Raw genomic sequence first — 21,878 nt, 5'->3', positions numbered from 1 at the left:
CATATCACACTTCCGAATAAGAAGTGTTTCATTTGGTTGAGTAAAAAAATTGAAGTGGAATTATTCATATGAGCATAGGGTAATATTGAGCTTAGTACAGCAGCATTCATATTTCTGATTGCAACCAATTTTGTTTTTTAATTTGCTGAACTTGAGCATGAACACACACATACCTTCAATAAAAAGATAGATTAAGAAATAATAAAATGTGGTCTGATGGTAATTACTTCTATTGTAATATGCTTAAAATATATCTCATTGCTTAGACTACATATGTATAGATTAAAGAGGAACAATTAGAACCCCAACAGGCAAAGTCCCTGTGATTCTTGCATATTCATGAGGGCCGATCGTTCTATCGCACATACAACAAATGTCACAAGTTTACGCAAAATATGTCATGACTGCACTTTCAAAAATACACTTTAACAGGCACAGAGTGGGCATAGCATTTTCATCTGTCACAGTCCATGGAAAGATTGGCCCACAGATGATGCTGGACTTTGCCACTTGGTGCACCATGTATTTTATTATTAGTCTATGGCCTTACCTCATTACTAATAGTAGGGTCAGCATCAGCATTTGGGGTTACAGCTGGTGATGGCTGACTGTGTATATGGGGCTTTAATTTCTGCATCACTTCTGTAGAAATAAAAAGGAATAAGAAATAACATTTTGATCAAAGTTGAAAATATGTGACTTTTGGGGGGGTTTTTTTCAAGAGGATTTTTCATTTACTCAAGCTTCCCCTCTTGGTAAGAAATCAATTGTGAGAAATTTGAATCGTAAAAGACATATCTGGGTAGTTTGTAAATTGTATTTGTTGGGAATATATGGACAGAGTAGTTTGGCAGCAAACCCTGAGTCCATCAAAAGCTAAAGATCCATATACACACACAAACTAATTCAGCATAACTCCTTTGTGGTTTCTAAAGAAATTATAACAAAAGATTACAGACTTATGTACCATATGTGACGCTATAGTAAATCTGCCATCTTGGGTTGTCGCTCATGAAGGGCAAATAATTACCTTTAGCATTCATCATCACAGTTTGGTCCTTCCTATATGTAATATACACAAAACTAATACAATTATATAGGCAATAATACATGCCTAAATGGAAGAATGACTGAGTTTGCTGGGAGCATAACGAAATAATCTGGAGGTACATTAAAGGCCCATTCAGTAATTTCTTCATCCGGACAATTGTAAAAATCATCAAAATTCAGATTTTGGTACCTTTGTTACTGTTATAGATTTGCTAACATAGCCTGCGAGTGGTTCAGCCGAAAGCTGTGTACTTAAGACAAAATAAGCCATTTTACATGAATCTGTAATTTATATACTGACAGTATATAAATTAGCTACATGTATTTGAATGGGCTTTAACTTCGTCAATACTGCTGTTTTCTTCGTTTTGTGCCAATTCATTTACTTCAAAAATACCAAATGACAATTTGAATGTCTTATCCTTCACTTTTAAACAATTTATAAACAATTTTAATTTTTTTGCACCTGCGCTGGGATCACTGAATGGATCTTTACGTTACCTCCATGAGTGACACAAAAAACGGGGCAGAAGTAGGTACTCTTGCTACTGATCATATACAATGCCTGAATAAACTGCTGATGTCCCCTCCAACTGGAAATGTTTATCCTAAAATTTCACTTCTGTAAAGATGATGATGCTTGCTTACTGTTCTCATGGTGGGACATGCTTATACAATAATATAAAGTAAATTTCTTACGGTATTTTGGCTTGGGGTAACTCTCATAATATTTATCTAGACAAAGTATTTAAACTTCAAAAAAGAGCAGTAAGAAATATAACATTGTCTCACTACAGATCTCATTCCAGTCCTCTTTTAAAGATCTCAAGCTCTTTAAAATACAGGACATGTACAAGTTCTATCTATGTGTATTTATGTGTAAGTATTCCCTGGGAATGCTTCCATCTATATTCAGTAGCTATTTCAATCTAATGCAAAACATTCATAATTACAGCACTAGATATATCAATAATTACCAATTGGTTAGAAATAAAACCACTTTTTCATCCAAAGGTGTCAGAACCACTGGCCCTATTCATTGGAATAAACTTTCTTCTGATGCCAAAACTCTTAAATCTCTTAATATGTTCAAATCACACTTTAGAAATGCTATTATCATGTCTTACTAGATTTAATAGTCAGGGGTACTTAATATTTTTCGCGGGTCCATGCTTTTTTATTTTCATGTTTATAATATTGCATTTTCAGTTGATTGGTTGATTATAATCTGTAATATCACTCTTTATTAGGCTTAAGGTATTATCTTTTTTCTTGTGTTTGCTGCAGAATTAATTTATAATGTAATGTAAGGTAATGTAACGTAACGTAACGTAGCGTAAGTAAGGGGGTCGTTCACTGCTGGCCTTTTGGCCTTTCGAACGGCTCCTCCATGTCATGATAACAAAATAACTTGTACTATTTTTGTCTCATTCTTCATTAATATAATATAATTTAACCAATGTACTGACTTACATGTATAATGTTTATGTTTGTAATATGACATGGAAATAAATTTGATTTGATTTGATTTGATTTGCTAATAAGTAAATTGGAGTCAATTATTGAACACTTTTACAAATTTGTGAGTGCAGGTACATGTATGATTGCATGGTGATGGACAGAACCATTTGTCACTTGTGTAAAGAAAGAAATTGATACATTTTTTCAATCAAATCTAATTTCCATAGGGAGAGCTAGCTCGAGATACTCTAACTAAAATACAGGTTTACATTTTACTATCTTACATTATCTTGCTGTATTTCAGCTAGTGCGCCATAGGTAGAAAACCTGTGTTTTTTTCTGAGAATAATACAAAATACGTAATCTATTCATGACTTCAGTGACGCGTCCTCAATGGCCATCATTTCTATTCACCATGTCCATTGAAGTGAGAGAGTATTGAATAGATGCATGTTCGTCACAACAGAAATTAACACAATAGAAATTAACATCTCATGAATGCCCAACAAATCTTTAGAAATAAGAAAACCCACTTTTAGATGGGATTAGCATGTGTCTGGGGGAGAGCAGTAGACGGGTCAGTTGTAAAAGCAGTAAAATGAAACCCAAAAATGATTCTCCTGCAAAATGTCAAAAAGCAATGCAGATATAAATTTCTTGGACTAACCCCATGAAATTTGTATCATTTATTATACTACTATTTTGTAGTGTTGCTCACCATTATGTATGAAAAAGACAATCTTAAATCGCTAAATTACTCATGCTTAATAAAAGTATATTTTCAGGAACATCTGTTCACTGAATATTCATTCATACATTAATATTCATGGGATTACCACCTGACTTCGCATATGTGTAAAAGACTGTCCTACTCTAGTGTGTGATTACATACAACTAATTACCTATTACAGTTTGCAATGGAAAAATTGCAACTTTTGTGTAGGATTTTCTTAAATTCAGAATTCTCATATTTAAAAGCCACTACTACCATATATATGAAACAACATGCAGATTATTTAGATCCCGAAAACAAAACCAGAAAGTCAACCTATATCACCAGAGACTTTCCTTGTTTAAACATACTGCAGCATTTACGCAGCTTCAAATCGCTGATGCTTGTTCAAACCGCTGGCGTAAACACAAATATGTTTAAAGATATGCCGTACAGATGCATGTGCGAAACAGCTGCCTCAACATGTTGACGTCACCGAGTCACCAAGACGAATAGGCCTATAGTCATGGTAAATAACAATATAGGTATAAATCCAGAATTAATTACACATTTGAAAGAAATCAATATTGAGCTTACTGTTACTTTGCGTGGCAATCATATATGTGCTGAATCCTAGCGCTGGAACCTGAGCAGTAAATACCAACTCCTTCATGGCTTTACCACGATCTCTTCTTATGCTCTTTGTCGCAGTAGTAACATCCATTATCTGCAAGCATAGACAAAAGCATATAAACATAAACAATAGAAAGTAGACAAGAAAAAAATTTAAAAAATAAAACGGCATTTATCCATGCTTTCTGAATACTCAGATTCCTCAAAGTATGCCACGGGTCGATATGCTGCCAAGCCCCAAAGGGCAGCGCAAGTTGACTTCAATGCTGAGTGTGACAGACAACAGGCCCGGGCTAATCCCCTGCTCTTTACGAAAAGGCCTGCAACAAGACCGCAGGTAAGAGAGAAAAAGTAGAGAAAAAATTACAACCTTGGGCACAGGCCTCGAATTAAGGATCTGAAGGGGCACAGCAACTTTTTTAGGGCAAGTTGATAATTGCCTTGGATTTTCACTCAAAAGGCAAGGCAGCACGGCAGTTTCAAGAGGGCATCATGGCAACTGTTGAAAATTTGAGAAGGGCGCCAAGGCAATTTCTCAAAAGTGAAGAAAACACACACAAACATAGATAGATGATTTTATTATGAAGGGGCAGGGCTGGGCCGGGGCACCGACGGCAACTTCATTAAAGGGCACGGCAAGTGACTGCCTTGGGTAAAGGACATATTTTGAGGGCATTATGGCAGTGGGGATTGGCACCCACGGCAAAATGCTGTGGGTGCCGTGGGTTAATTCGAGGGCTGCTTGGGCAGAGATGAAATTTAAGAATGTGTTTGAAGGGGTGGTAAGCATGCCCTTTAAAAATCAAAGTTTACTGGATGTATGGACAAATCCCAGGGGGAGGTACTTAGTACAAATGGCCATATGGTGATGTACCTCAAACATGGGTAGCATTTTCAGCCTTTTAGCATATCAATGACCTCTTTTTCTAGGCCAATTTTGGTATATGGATGGGTCCTTTTTTCAAAGTTTTCTCAATTTTTTCGGAAATAGCCCAAATTTGCCTCGCCATAGCACACCCCTGCCCAAACCCAACTTGAGCACCCTCCTCCCCGGGGGACAAATAATCCAGATGTACATTATTTTACCCTCCATGAGTGACACACAAACATGGCAGAGTCAGTAATCTTAGAGCCTGATCTCTTTAAATACATCAGAAAAAAGTTTTAAAAAACATCACACAGAGCAGAAATGTGATGTTAAGCTGAATCAATTCTATAAAGACTTCCAGGTTACAGATGGCTTCAAGCCAAACCACCAGTTGACCACCTGCACCTTGGAAGAACCAGTCATTGAGTCTGGTTTCTATTGTTTGGAATAATAGAACTTGGTTAAACCATTGGTACTGGTAAGGCACCAGTGCTTGACTATCAGTTTGGTTTTGAAGCCATCCCTTTTGCCTGTGGCCAAATGGGCTATTCCATTTAAAATCCACGCCACCCCTGTGGAAGATTTTGGAAATATCTTCCACAGGGGGAGTATGCTTTTTGAATGTAACTGGTCAGGGTTAATCATTTTGAAACCCATACTCCCTCTGTATTATGGCTTCCTATATCTTCCACAACGTGAGTGGGTATTTCAAATGGAATCCCTCTGTGGGAAGACTCAGCTAAATCTTCCACAGGGGAATGTGGATTTTAAATGGAATAGCCCAATGCTGTGCAAGGTGCTTTGAAACTTGAAATTCTACATACCTGACTGGAAACCATTTTGCTGTCTGGACCTGTGACTGTGTATGCATTACTGTTGACTGGTACTCGTACTGGCGTATGAACCATGTGGGCCACTGGGTTGTATGCTGTCACAGTGAACTGTAATGAGAAGTAATAAAGGTTTCATTGTCAAATAATTTGAGCATTTTACATTGACCATACCCTTATATTTCGAATGATTTATATACCATAACGTGGAAACTTGGCATGTTGCCCATAGGGATCGATGCTAAGTCAGGTACCAAACTCAAAAATAGCGCAAATAAGCGAAAGCGCATACATAAAAGAAACTTCTGAACGCTGTACCGGCGACAGCTGAATTCGAGTACGCATTAATGGGGCACAGGCATGGAAAATTCCAATCTGTTTACTTATTAAATCTGAGTTATATAAAGATGATAATTACTAACATCTTTGTGACACAGGGCTGACATTCTGGACACAGCTTTGCGATTAGAGTAGGCCCTATTGCATCACCAATTCAGTAATCTCAGACCCTGGCAGGGGTGTGATTAGCTTTTCAGGAAAAATCCTGAAAGTAATAAAAAAATGCTGAAAAATAGCGTAAAATTGGGCTAAAACACACAAAATCGGGCTGAAAATCGATAAAATTGCGGAAATTGTGGTCACAAAAAATCCTGAAATCAGGAAAAATCCTGATAAATCACACCCCTGCCTGGGTTCATGCTACTCAGTACTTAACATAGCCAGGATATCAGGGGGGAGAGGAAAGTGTGCAAGGCAACTTTCAAGGAGGAACAATTGGATGAAAATTGTCAAAAATGAGCAAAAATACCTGAAAATCATGGCCGTTAACATCCCAAGTGTAGGGGGCAAGTCAAGGAAAGACATATCACAGGGTGCAGCTTTACCCCACTTGCCTCCCCCCTCGGATATGCCAATGCCTCTACTTACCATTTGTGCATCTTCTGTTGATGGGCAGATACTTATATTGAGATAACCACAGAAGCTTCCCTGTGGTGGTCTTGAGGTGCCATTGGTCATCATATTATTAAGAACACTGTTAACCACACTCTGTGATGAAATATAAATGAACGAAGAATTCAGTCAAACACTCATAATATGAGTGGATTATTCATACATAAGGCCATCTTATTTTAATAGTTTGTCTCAAAGCCCCCATGAGCATGAATAAAATTGCCTTCTTTTTGCACGTTTTTCCCACTGGATTGAGTAAATTTCAACTTTTTCCTGTGTTTTATTTGTTTTCCCTATTCAACACACAAAAATATCACAATCATAGTCAGACCTGAAAATAGCCTAAATCTTGACCACAGTGAAACGTTGAGAGATGATAGGTAGTCTGTTTTTGTGAAAAAGCATGTCTGACAGATAAAAATAAAAAAGTAAAAAAAAATCTTTAAAAAATTCTGCATTCCGCATTAGGTTTTCAACTTGGGAACGGTTTTCAACTTGGGAATGGCTTTCAGACAAACTATTAAATTAAGATGGCCTAATAATAATGAAATTGATTAATCTTTTTTTTGGTCTTAAGCTTTGGTCAATTTTTTTCAATGCATGACTCTCACATGGTATATGTAATTTGTAACAACAATGAGAGGAAGATACTTTCTTTTACCAAAGTATGTGCCATACAGTTAATAACCTACCTATGGCAAAAGACAGTAGCATTGTTTTAACTCTTGACATGTTACAGCCTCTTACCACATGAGATCAACACAGAGGTGTTAACCTCATCCATGTCAAAAGGAAGTAATAGCTGCTATGTGTTAAATATCTACAATAAAAACATTGTATTTCACATATTTTACATACAGCAGCTATTGGAGTTACGAGGTTTTGCCAGAACAGCAGCAAAATTGCTAGTGAGGTAAATAAAAGACACATCTTAATGAATTATTGCATGCTATTATCTTATCACTTTGTAAAATCCATTGAAGATTGTAGATTGTAAACTTGAATGAGCTTCTGTCCCTGGGGAAGGGGTAACTCAGTTTAGCTTAGGTAGGGAGGCGCCGCTGACAATCTAAAAGTGAACCCATCGCTATACACATTTTTTACAAATTTTCCCAATTTTTTTTGGCAAATTTAGACAATTGAGGCAGTGATGTAAAATTGGGCTATTTTCTGAAAAAAAAATATATAAATATAATATAAAAGAAAATATTGATAAACTGGCCCATCTGTATACCGTAATTGGCATATAAAAAGGAGTTAACTCTCTTCACGCAGATGTCGACTGCAGACGACATGTTTCAAAAAAAAAAAAATTTAATTTTAAAAAATTCAAAAATTTCAGATGTGTAAATTTTCATGACCATATTTGGAATCAGCATGAAAAATGCATTAAAATGAGTACAAACAAGCCTAGTATTGGTTCAGTAGTTCTTAAGATAGCTCTTCATATTTTGAGAAAAAAACTTTTTTCTGTTGAAGCGAAGGACTACTGTCTGTTCAATTAGCTTAGATTCTTGAATTTTTAAGATATTTGAAAAAATAAAAATTGTGGTCAAAGTCATCAAAGAAAAGTGTTAGCACAGCGTTAGACCTAACGTGATTTATACTTTTCAAATTCTAAAGTTCAATTTAAAACCCCATTTCTTTTCAATTTTGGTCTTTTCCCGCGATATTTTTATAAAAAACCGTAGAACGTCGGGTACCATAAACTTTTTGGAATCAATCTATTTAGAGCAATGGGGGCTAATGTCACAATGCGCAGAGATGGTATTTATTCGACCATCCGCATCAGGCACGGCAGTTTCACTCCCATTGAAACACGATAATTAGGTTTGCTGATTCGTGCGTTCAGTTTTTGTTTTCTCCACTGATGAAATACGCATCGAAATTGACTAAACGCCACGGCTCGATCGCTGTACTGCATGCAATAATCAAAGCGGTGCGCCATGTAAGATAAAGTTGCTTTCAAACTCTGATAAAACAGTGCCAAAACAGAAAGCAAGTAAGGAACCTTATAAGGTACATAATACTCAATGTTTTTGTCATTTATTTGAATAAAACAATGTTTTTAAGTTTGAAAATTTTTTACAATAAAATCACACAAAAATTGCACCCTTTCCCATTGATTTTATAGTTTGTCTAAACATGCAATGTAGAATCAAAGATATTTCAAGACTGACACTTCAATAAACAGTGGGAATGTATGTTACTACAAAATGAGGCGTGTTATTAACTAACTTTTGAAAAATTAGAACTAGGCCAACAGAATATGAAGAGATATCACTTAATAAAATCACCCCTTTTCACTGTTAATTTGCGCGTTTTTGCCACAAACACGCACCAACTCGGCTGCGGCGGCCGCCCCATGCGTGCGATGCAGGTAGGCCTATATTGAACATGCATGTTTTACAGCATCTTGTACGCTAACGCCCAAGAAAGAAATAATCCAAGTCAGAACTCAGTTGTAGCTAGTTGTATTATGAAATCCTACAGCATATTAAATAATAAAAAAATAATATTTAATCACTTTTACGAAATCCAACCCTGCACACCGACACCGCCTGGCTAATAATTATTTGGTGCAGAAGGGACACTAAAATGAATACACGGGATCGATACACGTGAATTGCTATGCACGATTTTGATATCAGACGAAAATCTTCTGATACCGGGTTAGAAAATGATGAATATCTCCCGTCATGATTTTTTTCTCAAGAAACCAGATTTGGTCTCATAAACTTGGAAATACGTGTTGAACAGATATGATAGTCGCTAGAATGCGCTTTGAAAATTGGCCGTGCGCTTTGAACTCAAAATTTGACCATTTTATATTGCGTTGGTCCTGTTATGGACTACAGCGTGCAGCGTGTAGTACAGCTGCACTCACTGTAGGCAGTATAAAAGTCGATGACCATTGACCTCAATGGGGTATACAAGCTTAATCACGCACAACCAAGATCGATTACCCGGCTATTGTGAGTAGCCTTAGTTATGTCCCTCGACTAATTATTAGTTTAAAAGAGCTTTAAAGGTTTGAACCAAATGGCTAATCGTGGCTGTGGATTTAACCTACCATGGCGATTCCTGCCATGAAGATATAGGGTCGAAGACACTGTGCCCTGGTCCATGGACTGGGCATAGTTCAACATGTAGTTTTAGTTCTTTGCATTTGCAAATGCACCGCATGTTAATACACTGGCCATCTTCATCATATTACTTTAGGCCACGTAATAACATGTCTATGCAATGTGTTTATAAATGATAACCAAGAGCTTTTTAACATGTCTTCATTCCAACAATTTTAGAAACAAAGTAAGGGAACAAAGAAGAAAGTAGAAACATAACAAAAATGTTTAATTTGAAATCGGCGAGGGCAGGGACTATTTAGGCCTACGTGTTATTTATTTTACTTGGCCTTAAAACATGTTCAAGTTTTTTAATTTTCAACGCTTTTTGCAAAATCTATCAGAATCACTTTTTTTTTAAATCTTTCCACTCAGAATCACTCTTTGTTTACAAACATCATTTCCATACAATTGGTTACACACATCATGACAGTGAACATGACCCATAGTTGACCGCTAATAACCCCAATGTTATGGTACAGGTACGCGCACATGACAGTCAATGCACTAACCTGACCGCTTGATAACCCCTAGGATAGTACAGATGCGCGCATCATGACTGTATAAGCGCTACAGCATGAGTGTACAAAATGTACCACATGCGGTATTAAATACACATGACAAGACAAGTTATATAATTACGAGTCAAACACAGTCAGTTTATAAATATTATAAATGTGGTTTGTTTTTATTTTAAAATCAATACAAAGATTTGTTTTTTCTTTGGTTTGTTTTTAGTTTGTGTGATTGTTGTTTGTTTGTATGTATTACTCTCCAAAGCAATGCAAATGGAATTCATTGTGTTAGCCACTGTTGACATAAATGATTTCATAAATATAGTTTTATTATAAATCACGTGCAGAAAAATAATCTCATCAATAAATGACTATAAAATTATGAAAGGAAGAAAAACTATTAATGAATGCATTTTTATAGAACATTCACATTTTGTTAGCTTATTGTTTGTTTTATAGAAACTTTATTTTGCTTGCTTCTTTTTTATCTTGGTTACATTTTTGTTTCTGATATATGAATTCATTTCTCAATAACAAATTGCCTTATAATTCATATTTCCATCTACATGTAAATATAATTAAAAGTCCACATAAAAAAAAATCTACAGTGACAGCTGAATGCATGCTATTGTAGGCCTATTCTTTGAAAAGAAATGAATTTCCTACCAAGCATTCCAGGCCTTAGTTGTATAGTATTCACTGTACAGCTTAAAATGTTATGAACACTCTGTTGACATTTCACGAGGTATTCATTTCATTAGAAAATTTTAGAACATAAAATTGTTTTGATAATTTGTAAACACAAGATCATGAAGATTCAAAACTTGGTAAACAAAAATTATATTTAAAACACTTACCAAATGATTCAGCACTTGAACTACTGTCTGTTATATTTCAATGATTTAGAAGGTATCATGCAGCCTTTATCATGTTTATAATTGTGATGATTCCAAACATCCAGAAATGTCTTTCTTCGTGTCCATTTCTTTGAAGACTCTTTGAGGTTATCAATTTCAAATAATTATATTTATTATAATGCACATCAACATCGGATGAATTTGTTTAATTTGCCGTTGTATTTATTGTAGCTCTGAAATGAGCTGTACATGGAATTTTTCTCTCCTTTTATAATCCTTCCTTACAAGGAATGGTTGAAACCATTCTAATATTATAACTTTCTAAACCCGTCTCGGGCTTCAACAAAGCTGTCCTGTAATCTCGTTATTTTCATTTGTCCCGTTTGTCCAGCAGATATCCAATAAGTCCAATTCTAGTCTTTCTAGATCCTCTGTAAAATTAAAAAAAAGAATAGAAAAACAAAACAAACATAAATATAAAAGAGTGAAGAGACATCTATCTTGATTTATAAAAAAAAAAAAAATGTTCATACAATATTATTATCACACACAGTAGACTAGAGCTTCAAATAACAATGAGGACAGAAAATAACATCTAGCTATAGATTTGTAAAACGTAGGGCCTAAGCCCTATATGAATATAGTTTTTTTTTTAAAGAAATTAAAACAGACCAAAGTGGATATTCAATTATCATTAGGCCAACAAGCATGCAAGTTGGCTGCTGCTTGTTGCATCTATAGGCCCAATCACTTACAAATATGATGCCGAAATTTTTATTGTAAATTCTATGAATTGATCATTCATGTTGGTATTTCTTCCAAATTCCCAGTTTATTATTAGATGGGCCCCGGAGATGGGCCTACTTAGTTAAACCAAATAGATAATATAATAGTTCTATAGGATATCAATAAGTATAATTTACATCTCAAAACACCAACAACACCATAAAACTTACCGTGAGGGCCTATGCATATTCCACAGTGCACTGGAGTGAATGTCCCACGAGCGGTCCTGTTCAGTGAGCTTGCCGGCTTGTCCCCCGGAGTGTAGCTGTGTCAGTATGCCTATTTGCCGTGTTACGCACGCATTGCTACGGCGGCATTGCTGTGCAGATGTTCTTTCTGGTGAAAAATGACCGCACTTTGGCGTTCCGTTCTGATACAAATTGCGATGGCCTAGAAAAGATTTTGTGTTCCTTGGTGATATTAGGCCCTGTTCCGACTATAGCATGTTTCTCAAGTCTCTGTTGAGGGGGCTTAGTAATAATATTGGTGTTCCAAAACAAGCATCATTGTACAATATGCATCATGACGATGTATGTGTCATTCAAGGTTCACAAACAAACTTGATTCCATCAAATTTAGAAAACGCACAATTGACGTCATCTTACCCAAACACGTAGCACCTTGTAATCTACGGTAATCTTTGATTTCAAGTCATTTTATGCTTTGGTTCACGTATTAAATCCCTGTAAAATCGGACTGCTATGTCCACTGCGCCGGTTTGTGAATCCGCTCTGTTGACCGAGAGGGCAATGCCCCGTGCTGAGCCGAGTCAAAGTTGATATCGAACGTATGCGGGCGCACTCCATTTTTCTGTTTGGATCCGCCGTGCAGGAAGTATTGTCCAGCAAAATATTTGCCAGTATGCCTAATTTGTGTTGAAACCCTGCTGTCGAAACATTACGTTATTATTTATGGGAACTAAGGTTTTCTAAAATAGGCCCAGCTTATATAAATACATTCCTTGTGTATTTATTTATTTATGTATTTATTTATTTATTACAAGCCGACGTCAAACGTCGGCTTGTGCTGTCTCTTCTCAATTCTTCTTCTTCTTCTTTCTTCTTACAAGCCGACGTCAAACGTCGGCTTGTGCTGTCTCTTCTCAATTCTTACAAGCCGACGACGAATGTCGGCTTGTTCTGTCTCTTCTCAATTCTTCTTTCTTTCTTTCTTCTTTCTTCTTCTGGCAACCTCGTGACATTTTGCCACGTTTCGCCCTAGCTCTCTTATGCTTCGACAGATTTCAACCATACTTGAGCCAAATGACCACTGGACTAGGCCAAACCTTCCATTTGACTTTGACCTTGTTGTGACCTTTGACCTAGTTATAATGGTCAAAAATGTGATTTCACAAAAAATGCTACTCCTTCCACAAATTTCATGCGATGAGAACATAGTTATATCATGTGACTCGACTTTAGTCGGTGTCTATAGGGTGTGCTCAGATAAGGGGTCAAAGGTCATTAAGGGGTCATTTCCGGTCAAAGTCTAAAAATATTCAAAAAATCACTGTCTTTACAAATTACATAGCAGAGAGTCGCCATTAGCACACATACATTGCTACTAGCCAGGGTCTTTTGGATGCCTACAGTGTAGGGGTCAAAGGTCATTAAGGGGTTACTTCCGGTCAAAAACCAAAATTATCAAAATGTTTAAAAAATTTTGTCTCAAAATGTAGACAGACCAGAGTAATATAACCATCATACATGAATCAGTGTTACCTGATGTATGTATGGTATTTTTATTTTGGGGGTCAAAGGTCATTAAGGGGTCACTTCCTGTTTTAGCTAAATAACTTTAAGAATTTTTATCTCAACAACTAAACATAGTAGAATTTTTTAATTAAAATTGGAACAATGCATTTTGTCGGTGTATTTAAGGTTTTTTTTTCATTGAGGTCAAAGGTCATTAAGGGGTCAAAAGGTCAATCAAAAATTTTCAAAAAATCAAAATCCATGTATAAGTTCCGATTAAGCTGAAATTCACCAGGAATTCAGCGTCTGTTGACTCTAGTTTATTTATTTATTTATTTATTTATTTATTTATTTATTTATTTATTTATTTATTTATTTATTTATTTATTTATTTATTTATTTATTTATTTATTTATTTATTTATTTATTTATTTATTTATTTATTTATTTATTTATTTAAACCCTGCTGTCGAAACATTACGTTATTATTTATGGGAACTAAGGTTTTCTAAAATAGGCCCAGCTTATATAAATACATTCCTTGTGTATTTATTTATTTATTTATTTATTTATTTATTTATTTATTTATTTATTTATTTATTTATTGTGCGAATGGGTCTGAGAATGGGTCTGAGAAGGTGTAGGCCTATAGGCCTATTATAAAACTACACATTTATTTTCAATTTGTTATTTCGTTTTGTTTGTTGAATACAAACTGAAAAAACTGTGAAACAAAAGAACTATTATACAAGAAAATATTATTTAAAACAATCAGGTTACAGAAAACATTTCTTGTAAAGTTACTGTATCTGAAAATGTCAAGCGAATGCTGATATTCTTGGGAAGGAATGGTGGTATTAAACAAAACTCAATTTACATTGTAAACCAGTTGAAATGAGAACGAAATCCATAATTTTAATGTCCTTTGTTTAGGAAAAAAATATGCTCAGAATAATGTTATGCATAAAACGTACTCGCGCCATATAATTTTGTGTAACAAAAACCAGTGGACCATCACCTATAGAACCTATCCAATAACCGGAACGGTATAACAATTGGATAATATGGCAGGACAGATTGGTGGACAGATTGTTTTGCTAAAGTGGATAGGGTCTATGCCCTAAGTTGAGAATGGACCGCCCCACTCGATTTGTAAAAAGGTCGCGAACCCTTTCGGTGGACCCAAGTAACTGCCCAAAATGAGGCAAAATTGAAAAGAAATGGGGTTTTAAATTGAACTTGGGAATTTGAAAAGTATAAATCACGTTAGGTCTAAGGCTGTGCTAACACTTTTCTTTGATGACTTTGGCCACAAGTTTTTATTTTTTCAACTTATCTTAAAAATTCAAGAATCTAAGCTAAATGAACAGAGATTAGCACGCAGAGCATTAATATACTAAATGACCCAGATTTCAGTAAGGTTGCAAAAGAAACCATATAATTACCTCACATGAAGAAATACCCATACCAATTCTCTTGGCATAATCATTAGCCACATGCTGCTTCTCAGTACCACTGTAAAGAATAGAAGACTGTCAATTAATATCAGTTATGATATAACAATATAGTTGGCTTTTACACAGTATCATTAAAATTATTTTTATCAGTCATATTTTGTTTTAGAGATATCACTACAGTTTTGGTGCAATACAAAAGTTAAGTTTTAAAACATGAATCAAACCACAGAGGAAAGAAAGGATGAAAGAAAGAACAAAAGAATGAAAGAAAGTTGACAGAAAGAAGGACAAAAGAAAGAAAGGATGAAACAAAAAAAGAAAAGAAAGGATAAGACAAATTAATGGACAATCAAAAGATAGGACAAAAAAGGACAAAAGAAAGAATGAACAAAAGAAACAAACAAACCTGAGACGAATATAACTACGGTATATTTGTCTCAAAACAAACAAACATAGATAAATTAAATGGTTTACATTATGACGCTATATCAAGATCACTTTTAATCATTTTTAAATATATGCTGAAGAAAATTAGAACAGAGTACAGCATAATTAATCATCTGTGATATCATATGAAGTAATATGTAAGCATTCATTATTATATAATATATATGTTGCTGTTGTGCTGATGATCAAATTTGTGGCACGATCTGGTTCATGAGGGCCAAAGGCGGCAAATTTGAAACTGAGATAAAGGTAAAAATATGGAGTAAAAAACAACAAAATAGGCATCAAAAAACTTCATAACTTTAGAACCAAGTATTCTCTTGGTCAGACCGACGTCACAAAGGGGAAATAGCCTTCTAATACCAGTGTGCGCATGTGCAGTTCCCCTTTCTCAAGCTGGATGCTATGCACGCGCTTGTGCAAAGGGGACGAAGGGGACAATGTTCCCGGATGTCCGACCGAGTGAATGCTAGACCTTTGGTGATTTCAGTGAATGATAGCCTATTGTATGTACAATGTAATAATTACAATAACTCAATTTTCAAGAATGCCTCCTTTGGCCCCCATGGACCAGATCGTGTCACATTTTACCTTTTTGATCAAATGTAGTCATAAACAAATAGCTGTCTTTCTTACCTGACTGCGTCATGATGCTGTGCTACCCCCATGGCTTTTTCTGTAGACAATGAATAATTTAAACAAAAGATATAGTACCAAGTCTCCAAATATATTCAAAAATAAAGATGGCAAATATGCAAAGATGTGGCTGATGCAAAGTACCATTTTTTAGACACCTGATTTTAGTCATTTACAGGATTTTTGGAACTAAAACAACACAAAAGCAGAGCACGACAAGTTGACCTTTTCTGTATTTATCAGACCTCTTCCCATAATCCTGCCCCAGGGTGGGGAGTGGTACTGGAAAGCTGACAATTTGTTTTGTATGTGGAATAGCTTCTTCAAAAACTGTATGGCTTTATACTTACTCAAAGTGACAGAAAAACTGAAGAGCTTTATACTTACTCAAAGTGACAGAGCTACCAGTCTGTTGCATGCCTCCCAACACCTCCAATTGTTTGCAAATCTATAATTAATAAGTGGAAGCTAATATATGTAATATACAAAATACAATTTAAACTATTGTCCTTTATGAAAAGTTGGGGTTTTGTTGTTTTTATTGTTATTCTCTTTGGTTTTTTTAAGCAGGACAGGGTCTGACTTTAGTCTATTTGAAATGCATTGTTTAAAAAATTAAAAAAACACAAGATATCATATTGTCCATTTGGCTTCATTGAGAGAGTGACGTCAGTGAATTCTCCAGTGGGCGTAATATTAAATCACTCACATTGATTCACAAAGAACTGACAAATTACATGTGTGATCAAAGGCAGTGCATCTTTACACACACAAAGTAATTGCAATAACGTACAAACATCACAAGAGATTAATAGCTTTGCTCCAAAGCCGACCTATTTTCCATCCAATAAAAAGAAGAAAAAACCATGTCATCTCTCCTCTCTGAAACTATGGTCTGATGGCCAACCGGTCTGATGGCAGTTGCAGTTGGTGGGATGGGGTAAACAGTGGTCTTTACTGCAGTTTATACTGTGGCCCTGTGATGTTGGTGACCTAGCTAGGCTCGCTTTACTCGTGTGTCTTGCTTGCCTTCGGCAAGCAATACTTCTGAGCACAGGTGTGTTGGTGACTTATAGCTTAAAGTTAAGTTAAATCCTTCCCAAGCCTTTCGGCCCATTGGGCAGCGCCTATCTCCGTTTCATAACCCTAGGCCACATGTCTGCAAGCAGAAAAGCTACAGCAGGGGGTTAGTCCACTGGTAGCCATGTGTTTAACTTTCCCTTTCAATGCTGAACACCTGGCAAGAAGGCAGTAGGTACTATTTTTAAATCCTTTGGTATGGCTCGGCCGGGATTCGAACCCGCGACCTCCCGATCGTGAGGCGGACGCTCTAACCACTAGGCCACCACGCAGGTAGAAGCCCTGTACTCGAAGTGGTATCAATTTTTTATAGAATGGTCTAACCAGGCAGGGATTGGCCTTTACTATACATTTTCGGTCTTAGTCACTTGCTTGGGTTTATTTTATTTGGGGATCACTGGATCTTCTAAGGTACTCCAAGGGCTCTGATCAAGAGTTAGAGATTAATAGATTATTAGCATGTCTAACAGCCCTTGATAGCTGGTCTATTAGTAGAGTATCCTGTCCAGAAATCATTACCAGGAAGAACTTGTCACTCTTTCTGATCCCTTACACCACATTACAGAAATGATAGTTAAGGATCGGAGAAAGAATCAGTGCATCTCTTACCTGCAAGAAGTTATTAGCTTGTCTGACATAACCCTTGATAGCTGGTCTACTAGTGAAGTATCCAGTCCAGAAGTCATTAGCAGGAAGAATTTGTCACTCATCAGAACCCTTACACCACATGACAGAAATGATAGTCAAGGAGAAAGAATCAATGCACCTCTTACCTGCAAGAAGTTATTAGCTTGTCTGACATAACCCTTGATAGCTGGTCTACTAGTGAAGTATCCAGTCCAGAAGTCATTAGCAGCATCGGCATATGGAAAGAAGTCGTCACTCTTTGTCGTCCATGTTTTATCTGCTTCATTCAGATGCTTCACATAACAAGCAGGTGTGGAGTACAGCAGATGAATCTTGGTATCCTCTTCCTGCGATAAAATAAAATAAATAATTTTAGTAATTTAACCATGGACAAAAGAGTAGTGCTGTTATTGATTGTCAAAAGTATCGATTATCGAAATATTCACGGAACGATCTGACATGTCGATATACTCATGGTAGTGAGACTCAAACTCTGAAAATTGTAGCTCTTTAGCTCAAATTGGAATTTTTTAGTTACACAGCCTATAATTTGCCCCAATTTTAGTTACTAGATCCCAAAAAGTTGAAATTTCAGTTCATCAAGCCCCTATTTTGCCCAAAAATCAATTTTAGTTCCCAAAGTAGAAGCGCTGCACACCCCTACCAAAATGTATTCCAATGAGACACATAGGAATCATTTCACTTCAACAAGGGCACAACAGTAGTGCAGCTCCTCTCACAGACTGTCCCACAATCTTGATCCCGTCTCTAGGTAATGGAGCAATACATAAAGGCCTACTACAAGACCTAAAGTAATGTGAATCTCTGCTCAATAATCTCCAAAACTCACTTGCAAATTCTCAGAGCTGTCTTCTTCTTCACACCCACATACTACTGCATGAGTTATCGTCAACATTACACAAATATTGTACACATGTGCGCTAGAAATTCTGTGTCATTTTTTGACACACAGAACAGCCTAGCTTCTCATGTTCACTGATGTATGTAGAGTGTGGCCTTCAACAAGCCAAATTCGGAAGGGTATCATAGTTCATGATAGATGCACATAGTTCTGCGGGGCATGGAAATTGGTTATTTGCAAAATAAATACAATATTAAATCTTTTTCTGGTGTGTTTGTGCATAAATGATATGTCATGACTACCTGCACCACAGTGCGTACTGAAGGGTCTACATACTCCTCTTTCAGCACTTGGAAATAAAGGCAACAAATTTTCTGCAAAATGCGATTCTGTGTGTATCTTTGAGTCCTTATGTTGGTAAGAAGTAGAGAGTGATGGTTACATGTATATAAAAATAAATGGGCTATTCTAATTGAAATCCATGCATTATGAAAGACATGACCTTAATCTGCCATGCAGGGGGAACTTAAATTTTGGTAGAGGGTGTGCAGTGCTTCTACTTTGGGAACTAAGAAGTTAAGGTCTAGTAACTAAAATTGGGCCAAATTACAGGCTGTGTAGCTAAAAAATTCCCAAATTTGAGCTAAAGAGCTACAAATTACAGAGTTAAAATTGTGAGGCTCAAAAAACTGGAGCATGATCCAAATGTGGGTCTTAAGGAACTGCAGGAGAGCCTGAAAAAGCGGCCATCAACAGCCACACATATCCGTAACACCTTTATTTGTGAGTTCCCCTCCCCGGGCTTCTATGCAGAGAGTGTGAATTTCAACTGGGATTATAAGAATGGGTGACTCCATTTGAAATCAACACCCTCTATGTGGGAGATTAAGGTCATGCCTTCCATAAGGGATGTAAGGATTTACATCTGGAATAGCCAAATTCAGTTACCTTCTTATTCACATATGCAATGAGTTTATCCAAGTTTTTGTACCAAGTGTGTGCATTCTCAAACTGGAAATCAGATCCCATTGTCATGATGATATGATTGGTCTTGAAGTGTTTCACCTGCAATATACATAATACATAATTATACAAAATAATGCAGATTAGATTCAGACTATCTACACACTTTAAGGTATCCCTAAGCATTAAAGGTTTTTTTGTTTTTCTCTTAATTTAACAATTAAGAAACTATATTATGCAACCCAATTTAGACAGTTTTAGAATGATGGAAATAGTGAAGAGCTGCTTGTTGCCGAATAATTTTTTTTATTTGATTTGATTTGTACAGGATTGACAATGATGGATAACCTAAGAAAGCTCTTATGAAGCTTTTTTATATAAAATGCTAGAGTGAACAATAGCCCATGAGGAGTGTCACGTCAGAACTCGCATTTTTTTAAAAATATATTATTTCTGTAAATGTCCAGCGCCGTCTGATTCACTTGATCATTAAGTTTTCAGGCATAGCGCCACACGCGCCAATATTTTCAGTATTTCCTTTGTAAGTTAATCGGACCACCTGGATTTATACCGGGATTTTTAAATCACAATAGAAGTATTGTGACCCGATTTTAACGTGCGCATTGGAAGAGCGTTTTCATTTACTTTCGATATAATTTCTGCGGTGTAAAGTCGTGGGTTCATCGCCACCGCCTTGGTGGTTCACCTTTATTAATGGGCGCGGTCACAGTACCTCTGTGAAATTAATTACTCAGTTTGGCAATTGCATGCGTAGTATGAGCAATTGAGGTCAATTATGTATTTGACGATGAGTAAAGTTTCCTGGTTTTGAGGTTAGACCGGCGCGGGTATATTTAAAGACACTTGAGACTGTGATGGCAGTCCTGGACGTGGGTGTTCTCAAGAGACTACCAGAGCGATGCATGCAACGCCGCATAAACTATATCTGAAGTCAACGTAAGTAAAATATATTGTTTTGTATATGTAATTAATTTGGGCCTAATTATGGCGGCGAATATTTAATTTGGAAATTTGGAAAGTTTCTTTTAGCATGTTTGATCTCAAACGTTTGTGTTGGAAAATTTTAACCAATTTTTGGAAAGGTATTTATTTGATTCATCAATTTACCAATTCTTGAACTTGAAAGAATTTCCCATGTTTAAAGAAATGAATGGCTGGGAATGTCCAAAATGTGGGTTGGAAGAAAAATTCAGCTAAAGAAATTGTAATTGAATGAATTAGAAAAAGCGGTTTTGTGAGAATAGTTCTTCCCGTAAAATGTTGGGAGTCTATAATATCGTTGCTGTGTTTATATTATTGTTTGTATTATTTGTATATATGTAGGCCCTAATTTACAATCGTGAAATAAGAATTTACAACATTGAGAAATATTTATATAATTTTGGTAAATTGCGAAAGCAACTGTTTTGGAAAGAAAATGTATTGTTATGCAAATAAGGAAACTTGCAAAGGAGATGCACCTGTATGCAAATTAGATGACGTCAGTGCCACGCCCTTGTTAATTAAATGGGGTTTAAAAGTGGTTGTGTGCATCAATTTAAAAATGAAAGTGCGTATTTATTGTTTTGGTATTTTGTATTAAAATTTATTCAAAATGCACACATATTTTCAAATTTTGGGTTGTTTGTTTGTTTATATTCCAGTCCATATTTTCATTTGAGGAACTGGATGGGTCGAGGGTTTTTTTACCATATCTTCGTTTGATACTGTTTACCAACGACTGGAATCGCTTTCACCACTTGAACTTCACCTCGTACACAACTTGACGACCCGATCTTCAATTGGAAATAAAACATCATTTTCTACCGGTTTATGAACTTTCGCGATCAGCGTTGGCATTTCTACATCGTCATTTACGCATGAACTCATCGCGAATACATTATCGGTACCAATTCTTATTAGATTCAATTGAACGGCCGTGGGTTTGTGTATGTACCTTTGCGAGGTTGTGTAGCATTAAACAGGTTTATACATATTAAATTTTGGTATTTCAAAACACATCTAAATTGCGAGAAACTTGGATTATAAATCGGTCAAATCAATTTATATTAAATTTTGGAATTTCACTTTCAACATGGCGCTTGGTTGAAGCGAACATTGATTGACCGTTACATTTGGAAGCCCTTTTTGATTAATCATACACTTGGACTTTATTGAAATTTTTTTTTGATCAGTATTATTATTATTATTAAATTCAAATCCAAGTGTATGGTTTTCAAATTCAAATTTAAATAGAATACTATCGTGTCATATAGTTAATATAACGACTGATGTTATTGAAATAGATTATTATATTTTTTGTA

General features: G+C 35.9%; 1 pseudogene; it reads right to left on the bottom strand.

The window, feature by feature from the left end:
* The window catches only part of LOC140159167 (lysosomal alpha-mannosidase-like), a 90,732-nt pseudogene that overhangs the window by 31,033 nt on the left and 37,821 nt on the right, over window positions 1-21,878 (bottom strand).

The sequence above is a fragment of the Amphiura filiformis genome, chromosome 8 (genome assembly GCF_039555335.1).
Source record: "Amphiura filiformis chromosome 8, Afil_fr2py, whole genome shotgun sequence".
NCBI lineage: Eukaryota > Metazoa > Echinodermata > Ophiuroidea > Amphilepidida > Amphiuridae > Amphiura > Amphiura filiformis.
This window is presented reverse-complemented; position numbering and strand designations above follow the sequence as displayed.